This window comes from Equus przewalskii, chromosome 4 (assembly GCF_037783145.1).
Source record: "Equus przewalskii isolate Varuska chromosome 4, EquPr2, whole genome shotgun sequence".
In the NCBI taxonomy this organism is placed as follows: domain Eukaryota; kingdom Metazoa; phylum Chordata; class Mammalia; order Perissodactyla; family Equidae; genus Equus; species Equus przewalskii.
Window position 1 is genome coordinate 41,587,918 of NC_091834.1, and position 18,580 is coordinate 41,606,497.

General features: G+C 36.4%; 1 protein-coding gene and 1 pseudogene across 4 annotated transcripts in view; one reads left to right on the forward strand and one right to left on the reverse strand.

The window, feature by feature from the left end:
- Window positions 1–18,580, forward strand: part of UMAD1 (UBAP1-MVB12-associated (UMA) domain containing 1) — a 218,039-nt gene that overhangs the window by 75,899 nt on the left and 123,560 nt on the right. The gene's annotated exons all lie outside the window — the stretch shown is intronic.
- The window catches only part of LOC103564908 (5-azacytidine-induced protein 2-like), a 38,958-nt pseudogene continuing 22,684 nt past the window's right edge, over window positions 2,307–18,580 (reverse strand).

Below are 18,580 nucleotides of genomic sequence, written 5' to 3' on the forward strand. Positions count from 1 at the left end.
GTGGACAAAGAGTGTTGCAATCAGGCATTGTTTTTTAAAACAGCAGCAAGTAGCACACCATACCCGGTTGGTATGTTTCTCCTTTATCTGGCAGGAAACTCCAGAATCTCTGGGTAGTCAGCTGAATGCCAAGTTAAACTGAGAGACACGTCAGTGGTCTTGCTGCATAGTTCTGAAGATAGTATTAGGCCCTAAGTGTGCACTGAAGGCGGATATTTTGGATGCTTCACTGATGCATTTCCTTTGTTGACTTTATTCGTTGGTTTAGTGCAAATATCTTTCACCCAGCCATGACAGTTGTTTTCCTAGAAAACAAAGCAAACCAATGTAAACTTCATATTCCTAAATTAGAATTGTGGTCCATTTGTTAGAATAGACATTGCTCATGTTTTGAAATTAATATGACCACATGCAATGGATGGTACGCAGAAAACATAGTAATATGTGTTAATTAGGCCTGCACAGGCTGGTATGTTGTCAGACGTGGTACAGAATTAATCCCGGGGAAGTTTTTACTACTAGCTAGTCATGTCAATTGAAGTTAGATATTCCGCTAAAATACCTTATTTATTTTCAGCTCTGTTGCTGAACCTTTCTTTAAAGGTTTATAAAAACATTTGAGTTGTTTATACTTATGTATTTTATATACTTAACATATTCCATTTCTATTAGTGGCTTATAACTGTCTTGAATACAGATACTGCATGCCTAGACAGATTTCCCACTTATTGATAAAATTGTAGATTCCTATCGTATATAATGTGAATATTTCTCTTTAGAGAAGAAAGTGTGATTGTAATTTCTGATTCTTTTAGATAATTCTGAACTTTTAATTTCCTTGCATTTTCAGAGGATTGTAATTGTCTTTTTCATCTTTTTTGTTATAGTTAAGAATTAGCAGTGTGTGCTTTAATTCTGAAGTATAGGGTTATTCTTCCCCATGTTTTACGAAAACTTGTGATCCATGATATTATTATCAAAGTTATTATTAAGTTATTGTAAACTCTAGGCTTAAATTAGAGCATTCCTTTTGAGACATTGTCCCTAGTTCTGTTATCCTGGGGAGACGCTTGTTAGCTCATGGTGTCTCAGAGCTGAGTCTGCTGTAGTGTGATGTGGGGAATGTTAGGTTAAATTAAACCGTTGTATGTACCCTAGTGTGGATGTGAATCTTCTCTCAGTTCCCAGAAATGCTCTGGTTCCTGTACCCTGGGATTATAGCTGCCTTGTATTTATTATTGTTGAGATTTTTTATTTTAACTAAGGCCTTTAGATTTGAACCCGTAAGAAGTTCATGAATGTAAGAAGCTTATGCTTTTGAAATTATCTTCTCTCTTTAATTAAGCTATATTTTGGTGCTTTTACTTTCCAGATATAAATCTCTCTCCTTATTTGGCTTTCACCTAAGTAAATTTGAGGGATTTATTATTCTCCATTATATGGAAAAGTATATACTTTTGAATTTTCGTCATAAATACTCAAGATCATGAGGAATACGGTTAAAATGAACCCCTTCAACACACCATGTTGAAACCAAATGGCCAGCCTAACAGGCTTTTATGATCTCTTTCATTCTGCATTCTCCCCCTTAAACTGAAATAGTTACCTATCATATTTCCATCAATTTGTGTTACCACCTTATAATATATCTTTTGGTTTTTGAAGCACAATGATATGCCAGCTATATTTCTTTCATTAGGAAAGCAATGTTTTTAATCCCAAATGCATTGGCTAAAAATGTTTTGTAGCCTCCCCCGATGCTCAGGAGTATCTGAGACCTCAGACTCTGACACCAAAAAGCATTTTAATTCAGTTTGAATTGTGTTATATGGTAAATTTAAGACTATAAAATGTTTTACTTATACTCCGAAAAGTGTGCTTAATGAATATATTGTGAATAGGGTGGTGTTATTTTAGTAGTTTCTATCATGAAACACTTGGGTTTCATAAAACCAATGGTGTAAAAAAATTTCCAGGAACACATCAAATAAATTACTGTTTAACAGACAATGATTTGTCCATGAAGAGTGATTATGCCTTAAATGAATATTGTTGCAAGGTCAAAGAGAAAAGTTGACATTGGGTAATCGATAGCATAACACTCTTGAGGACACAGATATTATAGCTAGAAATGACCCATCATGCTATCAGATTGGAAGGAAAGATAAAATAATTTAAAGATAGTTTTTTAAGGTACTCTGTGTGTGTGTGTGTGTGTGTGTGTGTGTGTGTGTGTGTGTATGTGTATGCATGGTGACAACTTATGCAGACTTTTCATCCAAGTCCATTTTTAGTTTGTCACACACATTTCGTGGAGAACCACTCGGGAAGATCCCGCATCTTCATCTCCAGATAGGCATCTCTCCAGAATTAATTCCTTTTAAAGGCAGTTTTGATTATGTTGATCCTAAAGTTTTACTCTTAGTCTCCGCAAAGGTTGCCTCACTCAATTTGGGAGGACTTAGGAACACCCATAAATTATCTCCCATAGAATTTTTGCCGTAGTGGTTGTGTTCCTGAAAGTTCATGCCATCATTAGGAATGGATCTCTCATTTGCTGTCCATGATTGGAGAATTGCTTTCTCTGGTAAAATCTTTGTATCTCCTGCTAAAGGGGAAGCATTGGTATTTATTACAAAAAGCTTTGCCATTTGGTGAGAGAGAGGGTTGTCTTTTGAATGTTGCAGTGAGGGGCCAGCCCAGTGGTGCAGCGGTCGAGTTCATGCACTCCACTTCGGCGGCCTGGGGTTTGCTGCTTTGGATCCTGGGTGTGGACCTATGCACCGCTTGTCAAGCCATGCTGTGGCAGGCGTCCCACATAGAAAATAGAGGAAGATGGGCACAGATGTTAGCTCAGGGCCTATTTCCTCAGCAAAAAGAGGAGGATTGGCAGCGGATGTTAGCTCAGGGCTAATCTTCCTAAAAAAAGAATGTTGCAGTGAGATGCATCACATGGGTTTTGTGCTGTCCTTCCCAGTGACTTCAGTGCGTTCCCTTGGGCTTTCCTGATTGCAGTTGGGATTTTCAGTGTTCTTAGTAGTTCGGGCTGCACTTCAGACACAGATATAAATTAGTCATTTCTCTCCTCAGTTCCCATTATGCAGGTTGCATATTATGACTTGAGAAGCTTGGGTTTTGCAGATGTCTGCTAGTCCATTCCTCTTCCTGAGACTTATCCCTTTGGATTTTTGTAGCCCAATTTTGAAATCGCTACATTCCTTCCTCCTGAGTTCCAGCTCTTGTGCTAAACCATGGATCCTCAGGTCACAGCTCCATTTTTCCACCTCCCAGTTTGATGAAGGTGGAATTTAAATGCCTCTTCGCCTGTTGAGTTTCTCCCTCTGTCCTTAGATGAAGTTGTGTGTATTTTGATTGCATCTGTTCACTCCATACTTTCAGATTTAGTTGTCTTTATTCATTTTGTTCCAATGTGCTCTTCAAAATACCTTATGGATGTGGGCCTTCTGATGTGCATGATAGCCCTAGTTACTTGTTTTCATTTCACAGAACACGTTTTTCTTCATCTAATCAAGTTCATAGAAATGCTTCTTCAAAAAATCTTATTCTTTGCTTTAAGAAAGAGCTCTCCCTCTTTGAATCCTAAAATTATTTCTTAATGTCTTCATGTAGAGTGACAGGGTGAAATAGGAAGTGACAGACTCGTTTCTCAGGGTGTTGAGATGGGAGTCACTGTGCCTCTGAGCTTTTCCATAATTCAGAAGGCAGATGTCATCCTCTCCCAGTGCATTTCGGATGGCTGGAGCCTGGCTTCCAGTGGCTGCCTGAAGAGCTTGTCACTTTCCGTCCCCCCGTGGTAGGAAACAACCCCAAAACCACTGGGGTGGCAGGAGGTCACCTCTGCTTTCCCCTCAGACCCCGCTGCTGCTTCTGCCATGATAGCCGGGAGTTCCTTTCCTCGGCTTGGGCCTCTCTCCTGGCCACCAGGTTCTCTAAAGCTACATTTTGAGAATCCTGCTGTCTTTCGGAGAAAAAAAGAGTTAAGCTTACAAACAATATATACTTTTAAAATGTTAATGTAGGGGAAAACCCCATTGTCTAGTGAACCAGGTGTCTGGATCTGAATCTGGATCTGAATAGCGCTGCTGTTTGCCAGCTGGGACTTCGGTGAGTTAATTAACCTCTCTGGGCTTCAGTTTCCTCAGCCGGGAAAGGAGGATGATGACATGGTCTCAGTAGGGCTGCAGGGATGTTTAGGTCTGATAACTTATGTAAAATACGCAGCCCAGCGTTGGGCACAGAATGGAGGCTCACTCAACAGCACTTTCTCCTTCTCTCCAGCAGAAAGCTGAGGTTTCTGCCCAAGCCCACCACCAGTTCTTAAATTTGGCTTTTGTTTTGTGCATTATTTCATCTTCAGAGCAAATAATGTTTAGTCATGTTGGGGGATCAAAAGCCTGGAGAAAACGAACTGCCACCACAGGATAAGTAAAAAACAAAATCAGTGGGAAATGCTCAGTATTATTTGATTTATTTCACCTATGACAGATTTACTTACTTTTTTGATGGCACACCAATGGTTTTACTATTTGTATACATTAAGATTTTTAAAGTTTTAATTACACTTCTATTTTCATCTCTCGGAAAATAATTGTTTTTGCTCTGTTTACCTATAAGTTTTTGTTAAATTGGTCCCCTTGAAGCTTAGGATATTGTCTTTTTTTCCCAAAGATTGGCACCTGAGCTAACATCTGTTGCCAATCTTCCTTTTTTCTTCTTCTTCTCCCCAAACCCCCCCCCCCCCCCCAGTACACAGTTGTATATTCTAGTTGTGAGTGGCTCTGGTTGTGCTATGTGGGATGCTTCCTCAGCATGGCCTGAAGAGCGGTGCCATGTCCATACCCAGGATCCAAACTGGTGAAACCCTGGGCCACCGAAATGGAGTACTGAACTTAACCACTCGGCCCCGGGCCGGCCCCCATATTGTCTTTTTATACATAGTAACTTAAGAAAGTGTGTGGGATGTGGGCAGGTAGTATAATTTTGTAGTAGCCAAATTTTGTGATAACATGTAAAAACACCATAATATAAGGTTGGTACATTTGCTTCTTTTTAACTAATACTAAGTATTGGCTTTTTCTTGCCCGAAGAACTGTTGGCTTTTTCTTGAAATGAGGTCCGTTTCCTTCGCTTTGCCTTTCATCTGTTTTGCATGTTCTCAATAAGCATATATAGATTTGACTTACAGAACTCATCTTGGGGTTCAATCTAGGTTTTCCTTACTGCATGGTACTTCATGTGGTAGGGAGCTAGCCTGAGTAATCCTCTTGGCTAATTGGACCAGATCATTTCCTGCAGGTTGTCTGTGGTGAATTGCAGTGGGAGATCCCACTGAGAGACAGTATATCCTAGTGGCCAGTGGCTTGGCCTCTGGAGCTCGTTAGACCAGAGTTCAGAGCTCATTCACATAACATTAATTAGCTGTTGGTCTTTGGGCAAGTCACTTACTATCTTTATGCCTCAATTTCCCCATCTGTAAAATAGAATAATAATGCCAAATTTACCAGATAATTGTCAGGATTAAATGAGATAATTAAATAAGTCAAAGGCTTAGCCCAGCACTTGCATGGTCTTCAATAAACTAAGTATATACTAAGTATATCTAAGTATAATAAACTAAGTCTTCAATAAACATGAGCCAATATTATGTAATGGAAAATCCAGTGTTAATAAAACTTTGTCTTATTAGTCACCTTAAAACAAAGCAGTAACATAACCCAGTTTTTCATGTTATCAATTCAGAAAATGGATTCTAAAGCGAAGCTAATAGAAAAATATCATTTTGATACATATAGTATTGTAATTATTTTGAATTGATAAAGAGATCTATAGAATATTAAATAGTAGTTAGTTATGGAAAGAATTAATCCAGTTTCTTAGAGATGTTTCACTTATGACCAAGGCCCAGAGTAGGCATTGGAAGAATTTAGTATGCTTTTGAGCTTTTTCCAGTATGGGATCTGACTCATTGAACTTGAAAATGAAACAAACAAAACAGAAGCTAGTTCTCCCTGTGCCCATGGTGCCAAAAAATAAATCATTGCTGTATTCATCAAGTCATACAATTTAAATCATATCTTTTTGAGTTGGATGCTTCAGGGTAGTATTTGACGCTAACGAAGGGTAAGAAATTATTTTTACTTCTCAGCACCATTATTCAGGCACAGTATCTGAATGAGTTAGGAACTTTCAACATAAGGTATTTCAGATGTTGCTTAATTATTATGTAAGTATACCTTAAGTAGCTTAAGTTAATGTATTTTTAAAGTAGGAAATTAGCATAGTTTGTTCAAATATCAAATTTTTAATTTGACAGACCTCAGATGAGACCATATAAATACTTAGCGGTGAACTGCTGTACCAGCAGGCATTTGAGGTCTAACCATGCACTCACCGTATACCTCACTATCGTTGCCTTGCCTGGTCCCTGTGAGATTCATCATATTGTCAGTAAGGTGAGATTTGGCATTTTCTCCTATTCGTAACACCTGTTCTTTTCATGTAGCGCTCAAAAACATAAAACAGTTCTTTGTGGCAAGCATCAGTACCCAACAAGTGTTTCTTTGAAGTAATCGATTATTTACTCTTGTGCAGTATGGTTTAACCTCAGCCCCTTTGCTGCCTAAAAATGGTCAGAAATATTTTCAAAACGTAAATTCTTCAAGATCTCTTTTTCTCAAGGAAGCTGATCCGTGTTTCTTAGGACATAACAAGTCAAGCAATAACTTTAGAAAAGGTAGATGTTTGTATTAGAGTCAAAAGCCCTATTTCTTGAAGTATGTATTAAAAAATGAAAACTGAGTTTATACTAATCAATGGATTTCATGATCTTCAGAGAAATTTATAGGATTGGAATGATGATGAATTCATGAAGGGTAGGAGAAATGATCCAGCTTGCCGTGATTGGTTAGAGAAACCTTTGCAGATGTTCAGATTCTTGGTATTTGTCTATACAAAGGGGAGCACAGGAAAGTTAAGCAGGACTTGCCTGAAGAGAAATCTGAGTAAGCTTTGTAGTTCCTGTGTCAGCGGGAGAAATAAGAAGGTAGCTTAAATAACTCAAGACTATTATTAAGCATATAATTACTACTACGGTGGACCCCAAATTTTCCCCTTAAATAGGAACACAATTGTTAAAAATGCTTGAAACCCTGGAATTGCTGCTACTTTCAAGGCATGAGGTAGATTTGAAATTCTGAGCAGCTGGCTAAAGCTTTCATTTGAAAACTAGTCAGTAGCAAATTTTAATATGAAGCAAAAGAATTCCAATATTTGATCCAAACCTATATTTTTTTGTGTCCACCTCAAAGGATCTTTTGTGAGAATTTATAACTATCCTTTAATAGCCTTAGAAAGTTAGCTATTCTCTATCCCCACCCAAATATGTTTGCAAGATTACTTTTAAGTCCATAAAATCCGTAAAAATCATGTAAATCCTCCTTCAAACTATTATAAATTTAGCTTTATGCCACTTCTATGAGATTGATGTTTTCTATCCACAGCTTAAAATAATATTTTACTTGTCAGAAATTATTTCAAATTTTAAGTTGGTATAGCCTTTGTTGTAGAAATCTGAAAGTCTCAAATTTTGAAAGTTGGTGAACAAGTTCAAGTAGGACACACCTTCATGAGAGTCATAGTACCATACATTGTTAGAATCTGCCTTTTGCGTTAGCTTTTCCATCCTCAAGAGTCATAACCCTTTTTATAGTTTATCATATATAGCAATCGATAGATTCCTCAATCATTGTAGTTTTTTCTTGGACTTTGTCCAGATCCATCTATGTCTTGACATGTAGCTACCAGGATTAAAGACAGTTTGAGAGCAGAAATAAGTTTAAAGTCTTCAGCTAATATTGAAATCAGGAATTCATTGTTTCTCTAAAACCTTGTTAAACCCTGACTCTTAGGCGTGAATTTTTTTTTTTTGCACTCCATTCATTTGATGGAAACATTAATTAAGCTAATAGCATGGCAGCGATTCCCAGTGCCACTGTGAGTCCCTGAGCTGTAGTACACATTACATTAACTTCTTCAGGTTATAAAGCCTCTATTTTGCACGATGAAGCAGTAATTTCAGGGAATAGCACTTAATGAAGTTTCCCCAGGTGTTGAACTTACTGGGAGAACTTTAAATTCCTTTTAAGTGCAGGGAAAAAATAAAGTAGTAGGTTTGTTTTTTTTTAACAGATTTTTTAATGCAGTGAATTAAAACACAATTAGAATGACAGTCGAGGTTCTGTGTGCTTATTGAGCCAACATTAACTTGACTATGAAACTGTTGGTTTGCTGAAAAGCGATTTTGAACTTTTCAGTTAACTGCAATTAAGATGATAAGGACTGATCAAAACCTGCATTTTTTCTTCCTCTGAAAATGGGACTATTAAGTAGAAGGCTTTAAATCAAGTTAAAAATTCAACTCCTTTGTAAAATGACAAAGTAAAGTTATTTTTCTACTCAAATAAAATATTTTAATTTTTTGATGTAATAAAATTAACTTTTATAATTACAGTTTGATTGAAGAAATCTTTCTTACCAACTGCCTTTTAAAACTTACCATAGTGATAAAATGCCATTGTTAAACCATTATTGATATGAGCCACCTCTATTGTAGGGCCTGATAGGTAACAGATGCCCAGCACGTGTGTATTGATATGTTGAAAGTTTACATGGTAACGGCCTGTTTTTCTGTAGCATTTACCTTTTGTAGTCAAATTCTCAACAGTTTTTACTATATTTTAATTATTATTCAGGCCCTACTTCTATTTAATTATCTTTCTAAAACTATTTAGATTTAATTCAAATGTAGAAATTTATGCTAGAGAAAGTTATTAAAATGTGTTCACATTTGAACTCTTCTTTTAAACATATGTTTTCATATCGGGAAAGATAAAAAGGAAAATGTTACAGTGGTTGCTTTCAGGCTGAGAATGGGATGTTGGTGGAGAATGGGACTTTTCACAAATTACTTAATTCTGCAAATATTTATAAAGCACCCATTATGTGCCAGGTGCTGTACAAGGTGTTGGCTACACAGCGGCGACCAAGACAAACATGGTCCTTGTCTTCATGAATTTTACAGCCTAGTGGAAGAGCCAGGCATTTAATACACACATACACATACATATGTACATACACATACATACACCATTCTTCCTTTCAATACTGCACATTCTACCGTTTACCAAGATAATTCAGCAGCATCAGCTATTGCAACTGTAAAAGGCCTCAGGGAATACCAGACATTCCTGAAGTTGGATTGGTTCATATTGGTAATCTAACCCAGCTAGGAAGGAGAAATAATACTTATGCATAGCAATCCCTACTTTTCCAAGTTCTGGCACACCAGAACAAACCAATAAGTAGTTAAAACTAAATTAAATTCAACCTCAACATTTATATTTATTAAAGTTCTATTAATTCAGCCAGCAGAGGCAACTTAATGATAATATATGGCAAAGAGGATGCAGGTTTTATAAAACTCATTTCTACTTGGATCCTGCGTGTTGTATATTTCCCACTCTGAATGTATTCCGTACATGTGTTTGAACATGTCTTTTATAGTTGTATGTTAAGAAAAATTACTCTAAAAGAGAGTTCACTGAAGGTCATCTCACTGGTTAACTTCATTTTTAGTTATAGTGTGGTTTGTTTTTTGGATACCAATACATATAAAGGCTTCTTCTAGGAAAAAATATTTGTGTACATGTAATTATAAAAATAATACAAGCTTACACTCAAAATACACAAGGATGGGTCTAATTCTTACTGAACCACTTTTCTCTTAGCTTTATAGCACCCATTCGCCTCAATGTTTTCCTCTTGACTCCGGCTGTTCTTTCTCAATCTCTTGTGTGAGCTTCTCCTACTTGACACAAGCTCTAAACTCTAGGCTTCCTCAGTGCTAGGTCCTGGGCTCTCTTTCTCAACATTCCCTCTCTAGGTGATCACATTCATTCACAAAGATGTAAATACCATCTGAATTCTAATAATCCCCAAATGTATACCATAAGCCCAAATGTCTGCTAAAAACCTCCACTACTACATTAAAGTTATACCCAGGAGTGGAATTGCTCATCATATGGTAACTTTTTGTTTAACCATTTGAGGACTCACCAGACTGTTTTGCAAAGGGACTGGCCCATTTTACAATCCCACTAGCAATGTATGTGAGTTCCAGTTTCTCCACATCCTGGCCAACACTAATTGTTACTGTCTTTTTGATTGTAGTCATCCTAGTGGGTATGAAATAGTATCTCATTATGGTTTTGATTTGCATTTACCTTATGGCTAATGATGTTGAGCATTTTCTCATGTGCTTATTGGCCGTTTTTATATTTTCGTTGAACAAATGTCTATTCAGATATTTTGCTCATTCTTAAGTCGGCTGTTTGTCTTTTTCCTATTGAGTTGTAAAAGTTCCTTATGTATCCTAGACACAAGTCTCTTAGCAAATGTATGATTTACAAATATTTTTTGCCATTCTGTAGGTTGTCTTTCATGTCTTTGTTTCTGAGATTCTATTGTTTCTTCTCTCTGATTTCTAACTACATTGTGACTTTATTTTGGGAAACCTTTAACTCCGAATGGGATGTGCATATCACTGACAAATTGAGAAAGATTATACTTCCATTTCTCTGTGCCAACAAAGTCCATTTCCTAACCCTGCACTCTGTGCTGTAGCATTCAGGAAGCATTTATTTTGGTACTTGCCAATGTGCTGGATCCGGGGACCAACTTCTCGGGGTGTGAGATGGAACTCATTCTCAGTAAGCATGCAGTCTAGTGACAGTCAGAAAAAGTTATGTTGTCAGGAAAAGCACTGTGTCTTTATAAACCAAGGAGAGTATGCTTTATTATATTTATGATATAAACTTGCGAGTTGTTGAAGGAGACTTGAATATTACTGAGTACATTTTATTTCATGGTGTGTAAAAACTAGTCTAGTGCAGTGATTTCCAACAAGTGGTCTGTTTCCCCACATTTTCCACTGCCCCTCATCAGAGCTCGTTGCCCCATCTCTCTGGGCCCTGGAAGCTTATCATTTTGGGACATTATTTTTGTCATTTCCCAGGCTGTTTCTTCTCTCCACTTACCCAAGTCTTATCTGGCATCCAAGGCCTACCTTAAGGCACTCATGACTGGTGACTTTCTGATAACTGGTGATCTTTTCTTTCTCCAATTAGTGTAGTACTTTTGAACCTTAATTGGGTCTTAACTAAATAGTGTCGTGTTTGATTGCTTAGTTGTCCTCAATGCCTGCATGTACCATAGAGTTCAGACTGTTTACTTCTTTGGGACACTCCTCATAGAAATGAATGGAAGAAACGTAATAAAAGCAAGCATTTCTGTTCTAACTTTGCAAGATCATTTGGAAAAGTGATGGAGGGAAACATGGGCAAAATCAGAGAGCAATGGGTTAGCAGATGCAGGCGATGGTATAGTTAATTAAACAAGCCATTAGGTTGAGTTGAAGGCAAAGAAAATATACAAATTCAGTTATATTTTAGGCTACTTAGCATGTTCCTTCCTTCTCCCCCCAGAGTTTTCATGGGATATGAAGTTTTAGTAGGCTAACTTGCAACTCTCATATGTTTAAAGTTTTCCACTTCACACATGTTGTCTAAATATGTGCACGTAGTTTTTGCTTCAGCTACCGGCCTAATAAAAGCCTCTTGTGAATGCTTATCACCTTGTAAAGTAGTTACCAGAGCTGCAGTAAAATTTGCCTGCAAGTGAAAAGGCTTCGACTTCCCTAGAGGGAGAATAAAAAACATACGAGACAAACAGCAGCAACCGAAATTATCTGGTGTAGAAAGTGGCAGAATGCCAGTCCAATGCTCGGTCCCTAAAATGTTTTAAACCTTTATCTCAACTCACTAAAAAGGCCACCTTGTTTAAAGAACTTCAAACACAAACTTGGAAATGTCACATTATTTTGGAACAATTTACACAAACAATCCCCCTTTTTATTGCTATCTTCAGGAGTTAAGGTCCTATAGATTTGAAGGAATTTTTTTTAATGTTTATATTGATTTTAAAAAATGGAGTGTGTGTGTAAACTGTTAGTAAAAGTTATTGCCACATTTATTTTAGGTACTTTCTATATCTAATTAGAAATTATGTTAATTGTGAAGTAGGCAAAGTGGCCTTCAAGTACATGGTGAGAAATAGTAATGCGATACCTTCATTAGCCGTTAGGACTTTTTTCCTAAGTAATAGAGGTGGAAGGGGTTGGTAAATCCCACTATTGTTTTGGAGTTGCCACGGGGAGACTAGACATGATATGTGGTGATGTGTTGATGTCTATCCCAGGGTAAGGGATCGCTGTGGCCTTGTTTGGCCCAGAAGTATTGCTATTTTTTTTTTTGAAGTTGTTACCTTTTAGAAAAGTCACTCACCTTTTTTCCTTTATAGTTCTTAGAATTCTTAAAACCAGAGAGACCTAGTCCTAGAAAGCCCAATTATAGTTTAATATGTTTTATTTAATTAATATTCACTATTATTTTTACAACTACTGTCCGTGTGTTGAACACTTTCTGTCTTATAGAGCATTTTATTCATGATACTTTACTTGATCCTTTCAGAAATTCCTAGAACAGGTTAGGGCAAATGCTTTTATCTTGGTTTATGGATGAGGAAAACCGAGGCTCAGAGATATCCAGTGACTTGGTAAAGGTCACCAGCGAGTAGAGCAGAGGGTGATTTCTTTCCACTGTTCTACAGTGCCACTCAGAAAACTTCAAATCTTAGGCTCTTGTGCTATTTCGCAATTATGAAGTATATTTTTGCCAAGAAATAAGAGACCTTTAACCAATTGAAACTGCCAGAAAGGCTGCCAGAGTACTAACTCAGAGCAGAGAGGAGCTCTCTGCCTTTCATCTCTAGCGCCGAGCCCACTGGGTCAAGGTTTCAGGAAAGGGGAAATCTTCGTTGTTGCTTGCTGGGTTATCCTGTTTCTCTATATCGCTGAAAACTCAGCCTTCATTATTGTCAGTTTAACAAGTAGTTTTCCTCACAGAAAAAGGAAAGTTTGCCTGTCTTCTTGGAAGAAAGTATAGAAATTAAATCTAAACCATTAAATTATTAGAGAATATGCTGTTTCTGGGCCCAAAAATAGGAGAACGAAGTATAATCGTCTAGTTAGGCATTATATGTTTTGTCATATGCATTGTTTTATATATAAAATTAAATATTTTATTTATTATTTATGTTTTATTATGCATTTATGTCATAAAGTTATATGACATGGTAATTCCTTAAACCAAACTCTATTCTGTGGATTAGAACATATTATAGTTTAGTACCTATTCATAAAATAAAGATTGATAGAAATATTATAGAACTAGCAATGACATTTTGAAATTGCTGCTGCTACAGAACTAGATGGCCTATTCCAGAATTGGAATATGAAGTAATCAGTCTTCTTATTAGAGCTGCTCTAAGTTTTTCTGAGGCGAGCAGGTGAGGTAGAACTTAGCTTTGCCTTGGATTTACGTTAACAGCAAAGTCACCAACGTGGCGCTGTGGTGGTACGTTACAAATAGAATCTTAATGCTGATTTGCACATTTACCAAATTTTATGCAACATCTCTTACTTTTTCGTACTTGTTTAAATGCTATATATCATGTTGCTCTTTTGGGAATAGAAGTACATTTTAATATATAAATTTAAAATTTTTTTCTACTCTTTTTAGAAGCAAAAATTTTGGGAAAAGAATGTAATATTTGTCACAGTAATCCTTTGGGATTTAGCTCTATCAGCCTGGAACCAGGCTTGGTCATCAATGAGTCTAGGAATCACCAAACTTCTCACCCTCCTTCTATCACTATGTGTCCCCTTCTACCTTGGGGTCCTCTTCAACTAGATTAATGTGATTGCATTGATTTCTGTATTTGCTACTTGTTGTTGTTTTCTTCATTTTTTCAAAAATTTCCCTTGCTAGTGCTTTTAAAATTTTCTCGCCTATAGCGTTTCCATACTTAGTGTTGGTATTTTATAACAGATTTGAAGAAAAATTGTGTGGGATTCCAAGGCAAATATTTATCAGTTACTTTTTTGAAGTTTAAATGAATGCTATAACAATTCCACAATAAATGTGGTGACATTTAATGGCTAAATTAATTTAAACAGTTTTGACATTTTTTCCTTGAAGGTCTCTTTTCTGGGTTTTTATACTCTCCCTTAAGTGAGGATACAAGGTGTTTTAATTACTTTCCAGCAGCGCATACTCTAACAGCCAACGTTCCAGGTTAAAGCTGTCTGTCTTATTTGGGTTTGAACTCTTTCCACCTAATCCGAGGAAAAATATTTGAGGGACATTAGTTAATGCATTTTCCAGGAATGGGAGTGGGTAAGTATTTTTTTTCATAGCTTATAGAATATTTAGGAACTGGAGCCTCTAATATTTAATTTTATAGTATTTTCAATACTGGTAGCAAAGGCTTCCTCCAGAAATAATGAAAAATTATGTGAATTCCCTTCTTGGCATGTGTAGGAGGGCAGGTCATAAATCTTTTAGTCACATATTTTACTAAACTAAAACTGGGCATTGATATTTGCTGTGATCTAATATGCAGATATAATCAGAAGATTCATGAAGTAGTATATATTAAGATTTTTGAAAGTTCTCACAAAAGGTAGTGTAAACTGAAGCTGTTATTATGCAAAAAACATCTATATAATTATTCTTTTCTATGATAGTTCCTCTACGTTCTGTAAAAACTTTCTTAGCATTAAGTACTAATGAAAGGACCTTATGTGTCACATTTGCATTTGTAAATATCCATGAAGGATCTCTTTCACCAATGTTAGTCAATCTCAGCCCAGGACAAGGTCAGACGTTGATTATATTTGACAGTCTTAACAGAAGTGAATAGGGAAGTTAGATTTTCTTAATTATACTGCTAGAATGGTGAGGGGCAGCGATCTTTAAAATGTAGTATAATATATAGAAAGGAATATTAGCAGAATAGAATGAAATGGTCAGTTGCAACTATAATAATAACTAATATTTATTGAGCAATCTGCTAGATGTCCGGCCACAAAATAGCTCTTTATGTATGTTTTTTATAATGTAATTTTAGCAGATATCTTCAGAAGTTCAAATAGTATTATTCCCATTTGCCCAAATATGGAAACTGAGGTTCCAAGAAATTAAATGAGGTGCCTAAAGCTTCCCATTTCACATATGTCAGACTCCACTAGACCCAGCTGCTTGTCACTGTTTGACTGCCTTGTGATCAGAAATGGATAAGCTATTGATAATGTACAAATCGTTTACTTGGCTCAGAAATGTGTTTGTGCATTTAAATTTGAATGAACTGTCTTTGGTAGTTTGGAATTTACAAGATGACAGAAGACAGTAAAACTTGGCTCAAATTAGTATGAATATCTTGATTTTAGCTTCTCTGATCACTCCTCATTTCATATTAACACATGGATATATATTTTCCTTATGTTTAACAGACAGGTATATAGCCCTACTGTGTGTCAGGCACTGCACTCAGTATTTATGAACATGAATTCATTTAATGCTCACGGCATGTCTATGGGGTTGGTATTATGTTATCCCCATTTTACAGATAACTGAGGCACAGAGAAATTAAGTGTCCTGCTCAGAATCACAGGGAGAAAGTAGCTGAGCTGGGATTTGAACCCTGTCAGTTTGGCTTCAGAGTTTGTGCTCTTAACTGTCTGTATTTTTCAGATTTTGCAGAATTTAGTGAAAGCAATAATTGAAACCTATTGCTGGACTTATAAGTGTGAAAAGGTAAATGGAGATAATAAATAGTGTCAATAAAATATTTAGTAAGAAGTAATCACCCCCAATAAGACCTTGGAATTCTCTATGCTAAAAATAAAAGATTAATTGTAAAGAGAAATTGAAAACAGCTTTCATTGTGTTAAAAGCCAGTTGCAACTCCTCCTTTATAGATCTGTTTGATGTTGTGCAGGCTTCCCTTCGTCTGTGTAGCTGAGCAGTGTGAACATAACGTCATCATTATTGTTTCTTATGTTGGACCACTAGTTACATCACTTCCACTAATGAAGTATTGAGCTCCGTGAAGAAGATTTCCCACCTCAATTACTTTTATCATGGCTTTAGTCTTTATGTTATAAATGAGAAATATTTTTTCTGGATGTATGGGGCAAATGAGACTTTTAGAGTTATGTTAAAATAGGGCTGGTGTTTCCAGAGCTTTAGAGAGAGAGAGGCTGGATGTGTCAATCAAAACAATGGATTGATGAAAATGAAACTGAAGAAGTTTCTGAAAAAGAGTCAAGATTTCAACGTGTGTGAATCTCAATTTTGGCAAAAACTAAGATTAAGCGATTCTGGCTGTGCAATGTGGGAAAGGAAGTTAGAGTTTGCAATGACTCCCTAGAATTATCTTCAGCCTGGAACTGAGTTTTCTCTGCGTGGGTGGAGGGACAGGTGGGAGAAACACCCAGCTCCTCTGGGGTGGAGTTAAGGACCCTTGGCTCCAGCTAGATCTTCTAACTGCCCTGATTACCTGTAATCAGAGGCAAGTTTACCAGGAGCTACTTTACTGGAATTTAGGTTTCTGGGTCCTTCCTCAGACAGGCCCCCTCCAAGGCCTTGGGAGGACCTCTAGCTCTGTGTTCACATGGCCATGTGGTTTTGTAAAATTTGAAGAATTTTAAGATCTTTAAATCACAATTAGTTAAGACTGCTGCCCCTGAGCCTCCTTCCGTCACACCCCCTCCCGCGTTGGATTGGTTGGAGAGATTGCAGACATCTTCAGATCCGGCAGAGCGAGGTTGAGCTGGGAATACACAGCTTTAACTGAAGTGTGGAAGACGTTTGGGAACGTTTCAGTGAGACCACTGAGAAATTACAGATCCTAACTTAGACAGATATGAAAAGTTACTTCTTTTTTCACCATTACCTTTATTTATTAAAGAGCTGAAAAAATTCGGATAGTAGAACATAAAACTAAAGCAATAAAGATGAAATGAATAGAAGTTATTCTACTGTCAAAAAGTATATTATAAAAAGTTAAATTCAGATTATCCCCAAAGCAGTAATTTGTTGAGAAGAAGAGAGAAATTTCAAATAGAAATAATAAATAGGCTCAATGTCTTGTTTGAAAATCTAGTTAATGAAGAGGAGTATATCATGTGAATACACTGGGAAAAGAGTTATATTTCTTGCTGGTTTGACCACAGAATACTAACAAGGAGAAAGATAACATAAAACTTCCTAATACGTGACAACAATGAGCTTTAAGTTAATGAGTGTCTTCAATTCAGAGTATTTAGGAGTAGTCACCATGTAAGAAACTTTGAAATGCCCTGAATTTCTGCAGCTCATGCATGAAAGAAACTTTATGGAAGTTCCCCAAATTTCACAATCATCCTAAAAATTGACCTGCAATGAGTTGTGAAGTTGGAAGCTTTCCAAAGCATATATTTTTAAACAATTATGTTTCTATACCATAATTAGAAGAAACACCAAATTATTCTTCAATTTTATGTATGGAAAATTATCTTATAAAATTGTCATTTGTCAAAATGCTCATAGTCAAAAATTTTAAGGCAAAAAAGTATTGCAGAGGTTTGCCAGATGATTAATTAATAAAAATAGGATGGCATTTTTCTGGATTTTGAGATGTTTGTGGTGTTTTGAGCTGTTTAAAATTTGTAACTTTTGGTTATCTTTCTTGTTCTAAATGAATTTTCACTTTCTTATCTAATTTTTATTCATAATTTTGTATTCTTTAAAAGGGCTCTAAAAGTTGTATAGGCTTCCAACTCCGCATAGCCTGCCTGTAGTTAATAGTTTTTAATGTGAAAAAATATGTTTATTATGTGGCTTACCTATTCCAGAAGGCATAATGTGAGGAGTAGAACATACCTCTCCAAGCCTTATTTTGAAGCCCCAGAAGAAAACAGGCTTAACCTCTCCTGTGTGTTTTCTACAGTTGTTTAGATATGCTTTGTCCAGTAAGATAGACACTAGCCACGTGTGACTGTGGAGCACTTGAAATGTGGCTAAGGTGCTGAGTTTTTAACTTCATTTAAATTTTGTTTAATGAATTTAAATTTAAAACTAATACTTGATTCATTAATTGGAAAATTTTTGCTGTGTTTAGAACAACTTGGGTATATGTATTTACTTCTTTGGCTATAAATTTTGTGAAATCTAAAGCATGGCATTGGTGTGTGTGTGTGTGTGTGTGTGTATGCTTTTTTTCCACAAAGGGGATCATACTCTGCATATACTGTTCTGCATCTTAGCTTTTAACTATATGTTTTGCACATCTTTCCACAGCAACTTACAGATTTATCTCATTCATTTATTAGCAGAATAATATTCTATTTGTACAGGGTTTTTTTTCACACCGATGCTGGAGTGATTATTTTTAAGTATATGTAAGATCGTGTCACTCACTCGTGTGTTCAAAACCCTCCAGTGGCTTCAAATCTATCTCAAAATAAAATCCCACGTCTTTAGTGTGCCTCTAAGGCCTGACGTGATCTGTTCTGTCCTTGCCTTCCTGCTCAGTTGTGGGTAGCATGTGCATCTGTTAATCT